Source organism: Leguminivora glycinivorella, chromosome 5, assembly GCF_023078275.1.
Source record: "Leguminivora glycinivorella isolate SPB_JAAS2020 chromosome 5, LegGlyc_1.1, whole genome shotgun sequence".
NCBI classification, from domain to species: domain Eukaryota; kingdom Metazoa; phylum Arthropoda; class Insecta; order Lepidoptera; family Tortricidae; genus Leguminivora; species Leguminivora glycinivorella.
Window position 1 is genome coordinate 6,651,299 of NC_062975.1, and position 16,974 is coordinate 6,668,272.

General features: G+C 36.1%; 1 protein-coding gene and 1 long non-coding RNA gene across 2 annotated transcripts in view; both read left to right on the forward strand.

Moving 5' to 3' along the window:
• Positions 1-16,974, forward strand: part of LOC125226261 — an 83,542-nt gene that overhangs the window by 42,193 nt on the left and 24,375 nt on the right. The window lies entirely within an intron of this gene.
• On the forward strand, positions 7,814-8,872 carry LOC125226271. The gene is made up of 3 exons (XR_007177063.1): positions 7,814-7,874; positions 8,316-8,432; positions 8,774-8,872. It is a non-coding gene; the product is annotated as an uncharacterized LOC125226271 (long non-coding RNA).

The following is a 16,974-nucleotide window of genomic DNA, read 5'->3' on the forward strand; positions in this document are numbered from 1 at the left end:
CCACACCGAAAAATCAGAAATTGCTACCACAATTATTAATTTCACTCAAATAAATTAAGTAATAAGAGTTTTTATAAATTACCAGTTTTACCACATATTTTAAGATAGTAAACACCACATTTAAAGTCCATTTAAACCATATAAATAGTAGTAGTTAAATTATTTCTCCACAATACACGTTGACCAATTAAATTCCAAGACCAATCATAAAAGAACTCTACTTTTATAGAAATAGTGTGTGACTCTACCCTAGTCCTATCGTTTTCCCTACTCTAGCATATCTGAAACACAGACCATCACTTACCATAGATCTAATGTTCAGAATATGCACAAGTGTATCCCTACCATAAGCTGTACAGTTCAGCCAGCGAAGCTGAGATAGGCAACCTATAGGCTTGAGTTCTGATCCCCCCCTCTGCTTTTGCCCGCGGGCTAGGGTAGCAGAGAGTAGATCGCCCTATCCGTGTATATATCCAGTATTCTAGGACACACCAGTACCAGCCACATGAGAGACCCAGCTGCGATCAACTTTACTTAGATGTGGATCGATCACAACCGAAATCCCCAGCGACCAACGCCAGCATGGACCAGAGCACCGAGTAAATAAATATAAATATATATAGGACCCCAGCCTCAAATACTGCCGACTTTAGTGAGCAAGGATTACTCCTAATGCCTTTCGTCAATCGTGAAAGTCCTCACTTCCATCTAACAGTTGGACTCTTTGAGACCGGTGAGAAAATACGCTTTTGTAAGTATAGAAAAGCGTCCAAGCCCTCCACTTGGAACAAAAAGACCCCTAAACGCCTCTTATTTGACACCGTAAGGGAAGAAGCGCCTAGCCGGACAACAGTCTGTCACAAACAATGATCTGGCTTATAACTTTCACAAAATAACCCCATAGAAAATTACTAAATTCAATTTTACTGACCAACTAAACAAACGAATGAAGTTTCCTTTACGTGCTATAATCTACGCTTAGTTTTGCAAGAATTACTCCCTACAAAACCAAACACAGACTTATCTCCAAACACCAGCCATACATCGACCCAGTCTTTGTATTGCTTAACGGCACTCATGAAACAAAGCACAGAAAACTTCACTATACACATTAATTTAAATATAACACTACACTATAAATAGAACACTAAATTAACCCCACAACTGACGGTAAAGCAATTCCACCACAGGTCCAAGTCCAACTGTACGACGATATTGTCCCCGCACAATCAAACAAAGACACAATTTCAAAGTTTACAATCACTTAGAATAATTTCCAAGTAAAAACAAACAGAGAAATAATAGCAGAACAACTTTACTCACCAGTATAACACACGAAAGCCAGAGACACTGTTAGTCTTGTGGATATTGTAAGAATGACACGCGTCGGCTCGCTCCGACCCTTTTATAGATTCAAAGAGTGACAGGCGACAAAAAGGGCGACTGGCGACAAAATGGGCGACTGGCGACAAATATGGCGACAAAAGGGGCGACTGGCGACAACTATGGCGACAAAAGGGGCGACTGGCGACAAATATGGCGACAAAAGGGGCGACTGGCGACAAATATGGCGACAAAAGGGGCGACTGGCGACAAATATGGCGACAAAAGGGGCGACTGGCGACAAATATGGCGACAAAAGGGGCGACTGGCGACAAATATGGCGACAAAAGGGGCGACTGGCGACAAATATGGCGACAAAAGGGGCGACTGGCGACAAAAGGGGCGACTGGCGACAAATAACAATGGATAGCCGCTAAATTACACTCATAAGTAAAAGGTCATAACTGTTTTGTTTACTAAGTCGTACGCCTTAGGCATTAATGTCCAAGACAGCTCAGCACGTACGTTTTTGCTTCTCAATAGTAACATCTGCATGACTGCACGTGTTCCAAAGTGATATAGGAATAATTTTATTGATACCTAGTTAAGCGACGAAGAGTTATGTATTGCGGTTAGTATAGGTATGCAGATATTTTTTTTGTTAAAGGGTTTTAGTTAGATTTGTAGATCAAATACGCAGTAAAATATCATTTTTGTTTCTAAATGCTACATTAAACACATCCAGAAAGTATACTACTAATCATTATGAACTTTTATGACCTGTGATTGAAATCAAGACATAATATTGGAACGCTACTCAGTTGACAACTGTCAGTGTCAGTATTTCATCCATGTGAACGTAGTTTGTTGATAAATATGTTTTTCCAACCTGTTTTGCATCGAATAACAGTGAATTTTATGAGTGAAAACGTGACTATACATGTGATAAAGCTTCAAATATATTATTTGTCAAAATATCCAATGAAATCCCAAAGAAAATATGCACCAAGAAAGTTGGTCAAGGAAAAGTTGATTCGCCGTAAGTTTTATATGTAATAACGAGTCCATTTCCTCGTCATAGACGCTTGTTCTGTTACAACTCGCCCCCAGATTGGAATTCTTTTACAAAATACAAAGTAGTTTGCAAAAAAATCCAATCTCACCTAGCAAAAGAAGCAATAAAATTGAATAAAAGAATAAAAGAAAAATATCTCTAGATCAGTCGGAAATATCCCCCATTTCTAATCGTGTGGTGTGTATTCCAATACTATGCAACTGCCAGCGACTCAGTTTTGAAATTAGCTCATCAGAATTTCGACAATGAACCATGATAACTCTTTTCCCAGAGTCCACGCATCGCCAGGGATATCAGGTTGTGAATCTGATAGGTCCTACTAACCCGTTCTTGCTAGCTCGTTCCCCGGTCGCGGCGAATATTCATTCCATCCACACTGTTGGACCGGAATAATTATCGTAATAATTTCAACGAGTTCACAATAACTTCCCACGCAATTACGAAGAAACCTTTTGAGCTCTCATTATAAGTCCAGAGCCTTCAATCTCCATTGTCGGAACTCAAACCAATTCCTCTACCCAATCACTCCAGCCACATGTCTTGGCGCATGTCTCATACTTGAATAAAATATACTGACTTAAGATCTGTTTGGATGTTTTTTTTTTTTTTTTATAAAACAAACCTTAAATGACATAAGCATGTACCTCAACTCGGTACCATCATGATCAAATGAAGAAATGATTTGATGATACTAAACTTCACATATTTGAACACATAACAGGGAAACAAATATTGAAAAGAGCCTCGTTCTCACTAGACGATATCGGCCCTAAAATATGTCGATTGTCAAATACATCCCATTCAAGATGAGGTGTGTGGTTTTAGTATGGGTCTTATTACCTTGTAGAGTGAGTAGCCACGAAAAACTACCCTTGAAATGGGTCGAATCCAAATGGATTTTAACCTAACCGATAAGCTTTTTATGGCTAATGTGTTTCCCTCAGCCCCCCGCTGTTTATTCCCCGCAAATTCCGACCAAACTAGTTTTGACCACTTTACAGCGCTGTCTGTCTATATCAATCCACTCATTCTATAAAAAAAAAACATTCAAGACACACATCATTCAGTCATTCATCCCATTCAAAACATTCTTACATCTATAAACATTCATCATCTCTAAATTATTCACACACACACACACAATGTAACCATTCTTACTTCCTCATTCGCTCTTTCACTCGATCTCAACAGAAAGCCAACGCTTTTAAAAGTAATCAAAATAACGAATAAAAATGGAAATAAAATAACATAATAACTTCAAAATTCACGTATCCCATTTTACCCCACTCTACCCTGACTCGAGGACAAAGAAAATTTCATTTTATTTACGAAAGGTCCTTCATTCATCTATATTTAATTTTATAAAATAATTACTAACCGCAAACAATTTGACAATATGTGAAATTTGTTTGATACACATGTTAAAAATAAAATGTTCGTACGGACAAAATGTTACATTTTATGGTCACATTTTAACTAGAGTCAATTACTGTAAGTTCACTACCCTACTTTCAATTTTCCTGTCTTTGTTTTTTTTTTCTGCAGTTCATAATGCAAAATTGATAACATAAAATGCAAAAATTTAATAAAAGTAAGTACAGTCAGCTAAAAAAATTAGTGGCCCTCCCTACTCCGATCTTTGTAGGATAAAATACTGACCAAGTTATGCTTAGGATCGAGGATCTGCACTGGTGATTACCGATATCGTACAGTATACCACCCTATATAATGTAATAAATGATAACGCATAAATAATAAATATCACTGCTAACTGTAATAACTAAAATGAAAAATAGCTTATCCACCGATCTCGATTTTCCTAACGTCTACCCCAGGCAGACTAGATACTATATGTCCACTTATTGTTATATTAAAATAATCTAACCATACAATGTATATCCAATACATTCTTCTTACAAAATAAAGATTTAAAAAAAAAAATTGTTGTCCATATAATGAACCGACTTCTTTATCTAGATAAAAAAAAAATCCGTATTATAAATTTACATCCACCATACACCATTTTATAATCCTAGGAACGAAACTACTAAATGACAGAGAAACTTTACGATGGGCTAGCCAATAAGGCCCTTTATCACACAGATCACTATAGAAATAAAATTAATTTTAGTCAAAATTTTGACTTCTACCACCCCTATAATAATAACAGTGAATCTCAATAAAATTTTGAAAAACTCATGACGCATTTAAAATAATGATAATGATGATGATGATAAGAAAGAAAAATAATAATGTTCCACATAAGTATGTCGCAATAAATAAACATTCTTTACTAAGAAGTCATTGACTTGTAACCAATGTACTCATAGAATTTACATTACACATCATGTAATGTTCATAATAAACGCATAATACAATTTTGCAAAAAAAAAAATAATTGCAGTTTTGAAGTGGTTTTCATATTTTCAATTTTTTCCCGCAAAATATGATGTATCCTTAATTTTGATATGGTTTTGATATTTTTTGTAAAATATAATGTAACATCAAATTTGATGTGGTTTTGATAAAATATATTCCTTTTTTTTTTCAAACTATCTGCAAAATTTTATTTTGGTTTTAATTGCCTTATGATAAAATACAAAATGATGTCATAAGTAGGTTCAAAATACTTTTATTTGATTGGATAATAATATAACAAAATAATGAATTTTTCTTGAAACGAGCTTAAAACTTGTATTGTCCTATTCTATGTCTTCAATATTGTATAACATGCCCCGAAAGTCTTTTGTAACCTCAGGCAATTTATTCCTTCTTCATTACATTTGCAGCTGCAGCAAACTTTGCAAATTGTTAACAAACACGACAATGGGCTGAGGAACTTGGTTAAGGTGTCTCTCTTCCTTTTTTTTCTTTTCATACTTGGCTAGTTCTATGATGAGTTCTTGAGTAGCTAATGATGATGATTAGATCCTGCTGGCCTCCTGGTAATATTTCAAAATTTTCCAAACTATTCTCTTCTCAGTCGGTGTCATAACCCAGGACACCATGAAACCTCTTCCGAAGACACGTTGCACACTTGATCACAATCAGCATAACCGCAAAAGATCCAGTTACTTATTTTTGAACACAGCAAGTAACTTGAAACCAATGAATATTTCTTCAACTCTAAAGTTGGCTAGTCCTTATTTGTCCAATCATTGGTCAAAAAATAAAATATTGCATAAATCGAATATCATAAACACTTGTTATTTCACTAGCGTTACTAAGCATGCACTTAAACACACACTGATGGTATTCACTGGTCCTCCATCCTCGCTGTTTCACTATGTTCAATGACAGAAACACTGCTGTGGTAAGAATCTATCTTAGGTTGAAACTAAAGCTAAGTTATAGATGTTCCAATAAACAGAGGGAAAGATAAAATAAAAATCACAAGGTCAAAATATTTTCCAAAAATATTTGCCAACTAAGGTTGCAGGACCATCTAGGTACTTTAACCATATGAGACATACGTCTCATTTACGTTCACCTACAATTATTTTTTTTTTTCATTTTCCTCAAATATGATGTCTGATCGCTAAGTGACTTTAATTTTTCTAACTCAAAAATTACTGCAGACTATAAAACTCCGTTTTGTTTGCTTGATAAAACAAAAATACTCGTAGGGTAAATTAACTGGGGTTTTGAACACTTACATATATGTATTTTTCTTGATCCTCATTTTCTGTTCCATTCTTCTGCGTAGTGTGGCATAATATGGCACCAATAACAACATAATCATATTGAAAATCTTCAGTAACACGTTGGTCCTATGAGCAGGTGTGAGACCAGGCTCAAAAACTCTTACTCCTCCGTTAGTTGACATCAAAAGCCGGGTACTTCAACTCGAACGTCCCACGAAATATCTCAATGTTCACTTCATGTTTTTCGCGTCCAAACTGTCGCTAACTCGGTCTCCATGTACTCAAGTCTTGCACTATTGCACTAACACCTTTTTTAACTAACTAATTATGGCCTAAAACTAATTGAAATTACTATGTTTTCACTAACAGAGCTCTTCGTTTCAAAACGTAGTTAACTCTCACATTTCTCTACGTGTGATAATAAGACGTCACTAAAAATCACACATGCTCCTACACTATCAATTACACTAATTATTTGAAGCTACATAACACTATAATTTCAGTGAAATCGTTTTCTAAAAAAAAAATAATAATCTCGCGCTTCAAGTTTTGTAAAGAACTGTCATCCTCAACAGTTTTTTTTTTTTTACAATTGTCCTCATGGGCGTATTTTCATTGTAAACACACTAATGTGTTTTTAGTAGTCACAAACATTAAATCAACAAAACAATTATTTGATATCATAAATTTAGCCTATCATAATGTTCAAATATTTGACTAGTTATTAGAAATATATAATTGTTTTTTTTTTTTTTCATAATTTAATGAAATCGAACGAAAACTATCATGTAAATTTGTCAATGCGTAGGAAATCGCGTGTGCGCATCGGTTTACAAAAGTGTGACCACATTAAAAATATATTGTGAGATTCTTTAAGGATCTAACAGACGGTCGGACCGCACTTGTAAGGGGACATGTGTTAGGCCCTATTTACAAAATACCGTTCAAAATCTACACAACTTGAATAGTTTGATGTGATTTAAGCAATAGAAAATTAAATTAACAAAATCTTTTGTATTTAAATACATCTATTGTATTAATTTTACTATAATGAAGTAGAGAAAAATGAAGTAAAGTTTTGTAAATGACAACACCGGACAATAAATTACTGAATTACTGAATATCTTTTGTCGAAAATTGTATGACCGATCAAGCGTACCAACTTAAAAACAATGATAGTTTGTGTAATGTCACCGATATATTACCATTTGTTGAGGAAAACCGTATATATGTTATCTGTGGCTAAATCCTTTTCTCTAATCTACCTGCCATGTTTATCGCCAAACCGCTCTATCTCTATTCGCGAAAGAATGGCAGATCCGTTTTTGTTTTCTATAAGCTCGTCATTAATTACGTGATCTACAATTAGAATTATTTAAATATCTGCTTTATTTTAATCGGCTTAAACAAACGACAGGCAATTCGGCGCCGACGCCGGTCATGAGCCGTCCATACTCGCCATTTTGTCATTTTGCAAACTAAGAAAATGCAAACAAAACATTATTTGCCCTAAACACGCGTTACTTCTAAATAATTTTGTCGACAAAGTGAGCCTGTTTTATCAAATTGAACTCTGAACTGCAATTGCAATGTAATTTTCCGTTAGCGAAAGTGAGGTTACGAAATTGACATGACATTATTGTTGGAAAAAAAAAACGTGAATGCAATGGACATGTGTTTTGTTGTGTTTCTCATCAAGATAATAGAAGAATTTAGTGCTCATACTCATGATCTAATGAGCAAACAGCCCATGCAAAGGATGTCTTATCGGGCTATGCCTCAATTGATAAAGTGAACTAATTGCCTACTTCAAAAGCAGTTTTGCATGAAAGGTAAGCTTTTGTTTTATTATTTGATGTGTTTTCAAACTAGTCGTCGTTTTCGAAACCCAGCAGAACATACTTGCGAAATACAACGACTAGACCGAATATATATGAAATGAAATGAAATGAAATATTTGAAATGAAATATTTATTTAACATAAAGATTTACAGACAATTAGTTCTATGGTCCCACACTAGGCGAAGCCTGTCCCGTGGAAACCAAGCAATTACGGATAAACAGGCCATGCGGCTTAGGTTTGAAACGATATGGTGAAATGTTGCTTATTTCATTGTTCTGTCGTCAGATAAGTTATTGATAGTAAATTTCCCACGTTAATTTCTGACTTTCACATTCCCCAAGAGGATCTAAATGTACGTGAAATAGGCCTAACTAACAAAAAATATATTTGTTACTTTCAATGAGGTTTACATGGTTGTTCGATTTTTCAGTTTCAACATCTAATTGGAATTTCTCTGGAAAGTTTACAATGTCCGATATTTCTACACATCTGCCACAAATTTATGGAAATCAATATTTATAGAAACTGAACATACCTTGGTTAAACGGTAAGCATTAAAAATATGTTCGACTAATTTATTTGATCTAGGCTACCTAACTGTTCTTGGAAATTGTAACGTTGTTTCCGTACCAACATATAAACTTCTCAATTATTTTTCTGAAGCGCTGGCTTATGGGCTATAGAAAATAATATTTGTAGGACCTCTAACGAATGTCATGGCATTTAAAAATAGGCATTGAATTTTATCTAAACTTTAATTTTGTATTTTTCAAAAATAAAACTTGACGTCTGATACTTAAATAAAATTATGTAGACTAAAAATCCAGACTTAGCATAGATTTTATTTCTGCTACATTGAGTTTAAACAATGTATGTATTAATTTTCAGTATATGAAATGGGTAACCATCATCGAAGAACCTCAACTAGCTGTCGGCAACGAGCAGGTTGACCAAGGAATTTTCGGTGTGTCCTTTATGAACTGTACTCCGTCTTAGCACTATCCTCAAGTAAGTACAAAAAATCATTGCCACTAAACAGCTACTTTTTAACTTAATTAACTCTACTTAGTGAGTAAAACGACTCCGCAGGAAATTTTACATAGAAACATGGATATGGTTGTTCTTCTTTTTTTTTTCTTAACCATGAATGGCCTAGATAAATATAAACAATCTTAATGATACGTATTTATAAATAAGATTCCTTAAACATACATACACCCTTTTTTTTTTTAACTAATTTTTTTTTCATATATACAATTTCAGGTTTTACCCGAGAGGCCATGCTTCAGGTTGGACCGTCTTCCATATATCTACTGACTTCATATAAATGAAAGGTACTTATGTTTTATTATAATAACACGTTCTAATTATTAAATTTAAAAGTGAACAGCTCATGGCATCAATATTTTATCTAGAAAATTGAAATGAAGCGTAGAGCAAAACGGCGAGGCATGAGCAACCGGATAAAAATCAAACTTAACTGACTCATCATCATTTTATTGGCTAAGTAAACTCATTATTAACTTATTTATGTACTAACTCATGTAGATATGAACTGCAAAGCAGAGGTTCTCAAACTTTTTAATATTTTTTTTTTCCTTTTGTAAATTTTGTAGTATGCGTTGTTTTTTCTGACACAATATTTCTCACGGGCGTGTCTTAGTTCCAAAATTAAGCGACGCGCCCCCGTGAGTAGATAAGTGAAATAATATTGTTCCTAATTGGCAGAACCCCACTCTAAACAATACCCCTTTTCTTATTCTATAATATATGAAAATTTCTAATGTCTGACTATTTCTTTTCAGTCTCGCTGATCTGCACAACCAGCTCATGTTCAACGTTACTGAACTACAAAGTAATCCGACAATCAGACTGGACCCGGTCATATCAGGTAAGTTTACATACCTACTGCGTACCACATTCATACTATTTCTGAACCTCAGTAAAATATGGTTTTATAGTAGTAATGGTGCTTATTATCTATGCCTACTTAACAGGAATATTACAAGTTTCAATCAATTTTCATAAAATTATTTGAGCAATTGTGACAATGAGCAAGCAGTGATGGAGTTAAGGTATGGCGAGGTACGACCTCCCAGATGCTGGTAATGCTAATATTTCGTAGGATATGTTTGACATGGTTGTAATGAAGTACAGTATGTTGGCATACTCCTGACTTGTGAAATATTGTATAAAAGCTGTGTACACAATCTACCGAACATAATGATTGTATGGTTTTACACTTACTATTTTAGACTAGCCTACAGCTTATCATGTGAGATAACGAACTCATGTCATATGGACCTATTGAAAATCTTGTTATACATACATACTTATTTGTATTACTACAGTAAAAATGTATACCTATAGAAAGTTGAAATTCGTACAGTGCATTTAATTTATTGAAATAATTGGCAGACATAGGCTACGGTGACCGCTTACCATCAAGCGGGACATATGCTTGTTTACTACGGATGTAATATGAAAATATATGATGACTTATAAGCTAATGAACTAAAATTAGTCCTAATATGATTTATACCTATATCTTAACAGACAGAAACCTGTTCTTCTCACGGCTGCACTACAGTGACAATATTTGGTACAAACCGTACAAACAATATGCCAAATTATTGTATGATGTATGAAATCCTGTGAGCCAATTTGTAGATTATAGAGTTACAACTGAAATGCAAATAAACCATCCATCGAAGGATGTACTGTCATAGTATAACATGCGTGTAGCTATTCAGTATTCATAGAAAAATGGCGGGGCGCCCCATATAATATTGTACTTCAGCGCGACAATGAATAATCGCGCCCCCATAGCCATTAGACTAGAGCCTATCTTCTTGTATTACTAGGTCTTAAATCTAGGGCTTAGGTATCCTAGATTATTTTAGGAAAATAACCTTACATCTAGACTGTAGTTATCCTGCCTATGAATGAAATTCTGTATAACAAGCCTGCTAGGAATATGTATATCATCAGAGTGTTCATGGACTATATAAGACAGCATCGAAGCTATCCGATCTCCGGTGTGAAGTGCAAACGTGATGTTAGCTTTCAAAATAACCCTGAAGATGGCAGAACCTGCTAAGAAAATGTACTGGGCATATAGAGAACTATTTGTTTTAACATGAAATTCTATTACTATTGTACATTGTGTACACACTTATGTTTCCAATTCCGGTCACGAGGTGGCAAACTCTTCTAAAGTGCTACAGCTCCGCGCTTCCTATTATTTTAGATACATGGGTATTTTCTATATAAGTACCTAGTATTTCCAGTACTTGCCCTGCCTATACAACAGCCATAAAACATACATTAAGACACAGAATAAATAATAGTACTACGCACAGGCGCAAGGGAACGTCAAGATGCGCCAATGCCAACAATTGCTACGTAGCAATGCAACCCGAATCGCCTATTGGGGACGATGTTTAACCACTACGACTATGAACTAATTTCCTAGAAATATTTTTTTTGTCTTAGTTTACTACGCTACTTTACTTTTATTACTATGTTTTTTTTTTAGATACCAGTGGAAGGAGATGAACATACAATTGACTCCGCATCGATGCATGACTTCGCCCGGAACGCGGCAAGAACCAACAATGGAAGAAAAACTACAGACGTGTTTATTAACAATAAAGTTATTTTTGTTTTTATGAAATAGCGATTGAATAAAATTATTAGGTATATGAGTTTTATTTAGAGATGAAATAAGTCAGGAAATACAGCACACCCACTCGTTTTCACAACAACAAATGTAGCCTGGTAAGGCTAATTCCTATTATTTATTTATAAACCTTGGTATCCAAGATGTGTTCTACAGAGCACATCTTAGATCCCTTGGGCACGGAACCAAATGTAACTAAACCTCCGCTCACCTTACTTATTTACTTACTTACTTGACTAACCAACAGTATAGCTAACCCCCCTTTAAATATATCCCGTAAATTTGGCCTTGTGATCGTCTAGCGTGAATAAGTAGAACCCTTCGACGTGAACCGCGATAACCTAGATCCTTTAATGAGTATCAGCTGTATTTTTGACTAATATTTAAAATTTTATTTATTTATATTTTAAAGAAGAATAAAGGTTATTGTAGCATAATAACATAGTGTTATAGAAGAGTATTTTATCAGATTTAGACCTAGAAGGTTATATGTGAGAAAATTAATGACGTAATGAAGAAATTTTTAGAAAAGAAGTTAGTGAGTGAAACATACATGAAATAAATATTAAAAAATATTTTGGAAAACAACCGCTACGCTCTATTAGTGATCCTGGCTTGGGTACGAACTTGCGTTGCGGAATAGGATCCTTAATCTCAATCAAACTGCTTTATTGAGAGTCCTATGCCAAGCCAGAAGGGCTATCTATTTATGAACTAACCCCTTTTTGTTTTGTTTCTTGTCCCTAGCTAAACCCCCCGTTCCCCAATACTGCTAATAGACCATAACTTCTCGATCTTTCTAATGTTTTATCGAAACACCGAGCAGTTGCTAACTTTTATAAGAAATAAGTAAGTCAAACTTTTCTAAGCTTTAGACTTTCCATCAGTGGACGGCGCTCGCATGCCACTGGGCCCTATAACAAACAAATCCTTTTATTCCAAAGACAGTTTGTTTCCCTAGCCAATTTGATAGAATTTACCTTGAAAAACTAGTTAGCAACACTAAGTGTCCCGCAGCCACACCGAAAAATCAGAAATTGCTACCACAATTATTAATTTCACTCAAATAAATTAAGTAATAAGAGTTTTTATAAATTACCAGTTTTACCACATATTTTAAGATAGTAAACACCACATTTAAAGTCCATTTAAACCATATAAATAGTAGTAGTTAAATTATTTCTCCACAATACACGTTGACCAATTAAATTCCAAGACCAATCATAAAAGAACTCTACTTTTATAGAAATAGTGTGTGACTCTACCCTAGTCCTATCGTTTTCCCTACTCTAGCATATCTGAAACACAGACCATCACTTACCATAGATCTAATGTTCAGAATATGCACAAGTGTATCCCTACCATAAGCTGTACAGTTCAGCCAGCGAAGCTGAGATAGGCAACCTATAGGCTTGAGTTCTGATCCCCCCCTCTGCTTTTGCCCGCGGGCTAGGGTAGCAGAGAGTAGATCGCCCTATCCGTGTATATATCCAGTATTCTAGGACACACCAGTACCAGCCACATGAGAGACCCAGCTGCGATCAACTTTACTTAGATGTGGATCGATCACAACCGAAATCCCCAGCGACCAACGCCAGCATGGACCAGAGCACCGAGTAAATAAATATAAATATATATAGGACCCCAGCCTCAAATACTGCCGACTTTAGTGAGCAAGGATTACTCCTAATGCCTTTCGTCAATCGTGAAAGTCCTCACTTCCATCTAACAGTTGGACTCTTTGAGACCGGTGAGAAAATACGCTTTTGTAAGTATAGAAAAGCGTCCAAGCCCTCCACTTGGAACAAAAAGACCCCTAAACGCCTCTTATTTGACACCGTAAGGGAAGAAGCGCCTAGCCGGACAACAGTCTGTCACAAACAATGATCTGGCTTATAACTTTCACAAAATAACCCCATAGAAAATTACTAAATTCAATTTTACTGACCAACTAAACAAACGAATGAAGTTTCCTTTACGTGCTATAATCTACGCTTAGTTTTGCAAGAATTACTCCCTACAAAACCAAACACAGACTTATCTCCAAACACCAGCCATACATCGACCCAGTCTTTGTATTGCTTAACGGCACTCATGAAACAAAGCACAGAAAACTTCACTATACACATTAATTTAAATATAACACTACACTATAAATAGAACACTAAATTAACCCCACAACTGACGGTAAAGCAATTCCACCACAGGTCCAAGTCCAACTGTACGACGATATTGTCCCCGCACAATCAAACAAAGACACAATTTCAAAGTTTACAATCACTTAGAATAATTTCCAAGTAAAAACAAACAGAGAAATAATAGCAGAACAACTTTACTCACCAGTATAACACACGAAAGCCAGAGACACTGTTAGTCTTGTGGATATTGTAAGAATGACACGCGTCGGCTCGCTCCGACCCTTTTATAGATTCAAAGAGTGACAGGCGACAAAAAGGGCGACTGGCGACAAAATGGGCGACTGGCGACAAATATGGCGACAAAAGGGGCGACTGGCGACAACTATGGCGACAAAAGGGGCGACTGGCGACAAATATGGCGACAAAAGGGGCGACTGGCGACAAATATGGCGACAAAAGGGGCGACTGGCGACAAATATGGCGACAAAAGGGGCGACTGGCGACAAATATGGCGACAAAAGGGGCGACTGGCGACAAATATGGCGACAAAAGGGGCGACTGGCGACAAATATGGCGACAAAAGGGGCGACTGGCGACAAAAGGGGCGACTGGCGACAAATAACAATGGATAGCCGCTAAATTACACTCATAAGTAAAAGGTCATAACTGTTTTGTTTACTAAGTCGTACGCCTTAGGCATTAATGTCCAAGACAGCTCAGCACGTACGTTTTTGCTTCTCAATAGTAACATCTGCATGACTGCACGTGTTCCAAAGTGATATAGGAATAATTTTATTGATACCTAGTTAAGCGACGAAGAGTTATGTATTGCGGTTAGTATAGGTATGCAGATATTTTTTTTGTTAAAGGGTTTTAGTTAGATTTGTAGATCAAATACGCAGTAAAATATCATTTTTGTTTCTAAATGCTACATTAAACACATCCAGAAAGTATACTACTAATCATTATGAACTTTTATGACCTGTGATTGAAATCAAGACATAATATTGGAACGCTACTCAGTTGACAACTGTCAGTGTCAGTATTTCATCCATGTGAACGTAGTTTGTTGATAAATATGTTTTTCCAACCTGTTTTGCATCGAATAACAGTGAATTTTATGAGTGAAAACGTGACTATACATGTGATTAGGGTTTGCAAACCGGATATTCGAATATCCGAATTATTCGAATATCCGCCAATATTTTTATCCGAAAATATTCGAATAATCCAAGTGCAATTATCCGGATAAACGGATAATTTCTATAAACATTATTTTTTATTTATAAGTAATATATTTAATAGATAGACGTCACTGAAACCAATTTCGATCAATTCTTAATACGGACAATGTTATTGCTAACAAGTTAACACCTATTTATCTTCAACTTCCCTTTCCTTGGTCCCTTGTTTTTTTGAAATTGAAATTTAGCGCCTCACTCCGAACTAAAACCCATCAAATCGCTGCCGAGCAATTTGAGGCGTTTTGGATTTGAATATTTAAATAAGTTCGCCTTTGTACCTCCTCCTTCTTCATTTTTAGGGTTCCGTAGTCAACTAGGAACCCTTATAGTTTCGCCATGTCTGTCTGTCCGTCCGTCCGTCCGTCCGTCCGTCCGTCCGCGGATAATCTCAGTAACCGTAAGCACTAGAAAGCTGAAATTTGGTACCAATATGTATATCAATCACGCCAACAAAGTGCAAAAATAAAAAATGGAAAAAAATGTTTTATTAGGGTACCCCCCCTACATGTAAAGTGGGGGCTGATATTTTTTTTCATTCCAACCCCAACGTGTGATATATTGTTGGATAGGTATTTAAAAATGAATAAGGGTTTACTAAGATCGTTTTTTGATGATATTAATATTTTCGGAAATAATCGCTCCTAAAGGAAAAAAGTGCGTCCCCCCTCTAACTTTTGAACCATATGTTTAAAAAATATGAAAAAAATCACAAAAGTAGAACTTTATAAAAACTTTCTAGGAAAATTGTTTTGAACTTGATAGGTTCAGTAGTTTTTGAGAAAAATACGTAAAACTACGGAACCCTACACTGAGCGTGACCCGACACGCTCTTGGCCGGTTTTTTTTTAATTTTATGTCTTGTATATTTTATGTTGGTGGTACAATAAAGAATTTGTTACGTACTTACTTATTTATCACCTCTCCCCTTCCATTGGTACTTTGGTACCAGCCACTGTGCAACTAAGGTCTAAAATGATCCACACCTGGATAGGAAGTGTCTTCGACTAATTGGTCTTCTCTTTTTTTGGTTATTCTGTTTTGAACGAGTACCTGTTCTCAGTTGCTCATTCCTATTCTAAGACCCTAACCAGGACGCTTTTGTTTAGAGCCTATTACGAAAAGAGTTTTCAACTTTTTATATTAAGTATCCGATCCGGTCCAAGATGGCATCTGGTACGGGCGTAGGCATTTGTGCAAATGACTAGTGACTATAGTGGTAGTATCAGCATGGGCAATTATGCCACTGTCTTTTAAGCCGAGACATATGCAATAATTACCTTTGTACATAAGAATATAGTTAGACAAACCCAAAGAAAGAATATCTATATACTCAGCGACAGTCAGGCGGCACTCAAAGCCTTCACATCGCCCAGAGGTGACTCTTGACTGGTATTAAACGGCATCCAAGCTCTTAACAAGCTTGGAAGGCAAAACAAGGTGCGACTGGTATGGATACCGGGGCACGAAGGCTTCATTGGCAATGAAAATGCTGATGAACTTGCCAAGGCCAGGTCTGAAGACAACGTCACAAGGAACCATTAAAACAATTAATTGAAATACGGTTGTACTCACGTTATTATATCGCTATTGCTGCGACATGTTTCGGGCCAATTCGGAGGCCCCTCTTCAGGCGTATAGTATACGCCTAATTAATTAGTTAATTATTTGAATATGTCTCACGGAAGTTTAACGTGTGTAACCATTAAAACGGCTATGAAGGACCATACAAAGGCTAATCACCAAAAAGAGTGGGATGCCCTGGTAGGTCTGAAGCATAGGTCTTTATGCGGAGGGTAGAATCTGGATGGAGCAAAAAGCTAGGAAAGCTAGGCAAAAGACAACTCCAAATTATAACGGGGGTGTTCACAGGCCATTACGGGATCAAAGGAATGTTGGCCAAGATGGGACACGCTGACTACACAGATTGTCGCATGTGCGGCGAAGAGGAAGAGACCGTCAGACATCTAATGTGTGAATGTCACGCCCTCGCCAGACAAAGAATGAAGAACTTTGGAGCAGGCTACC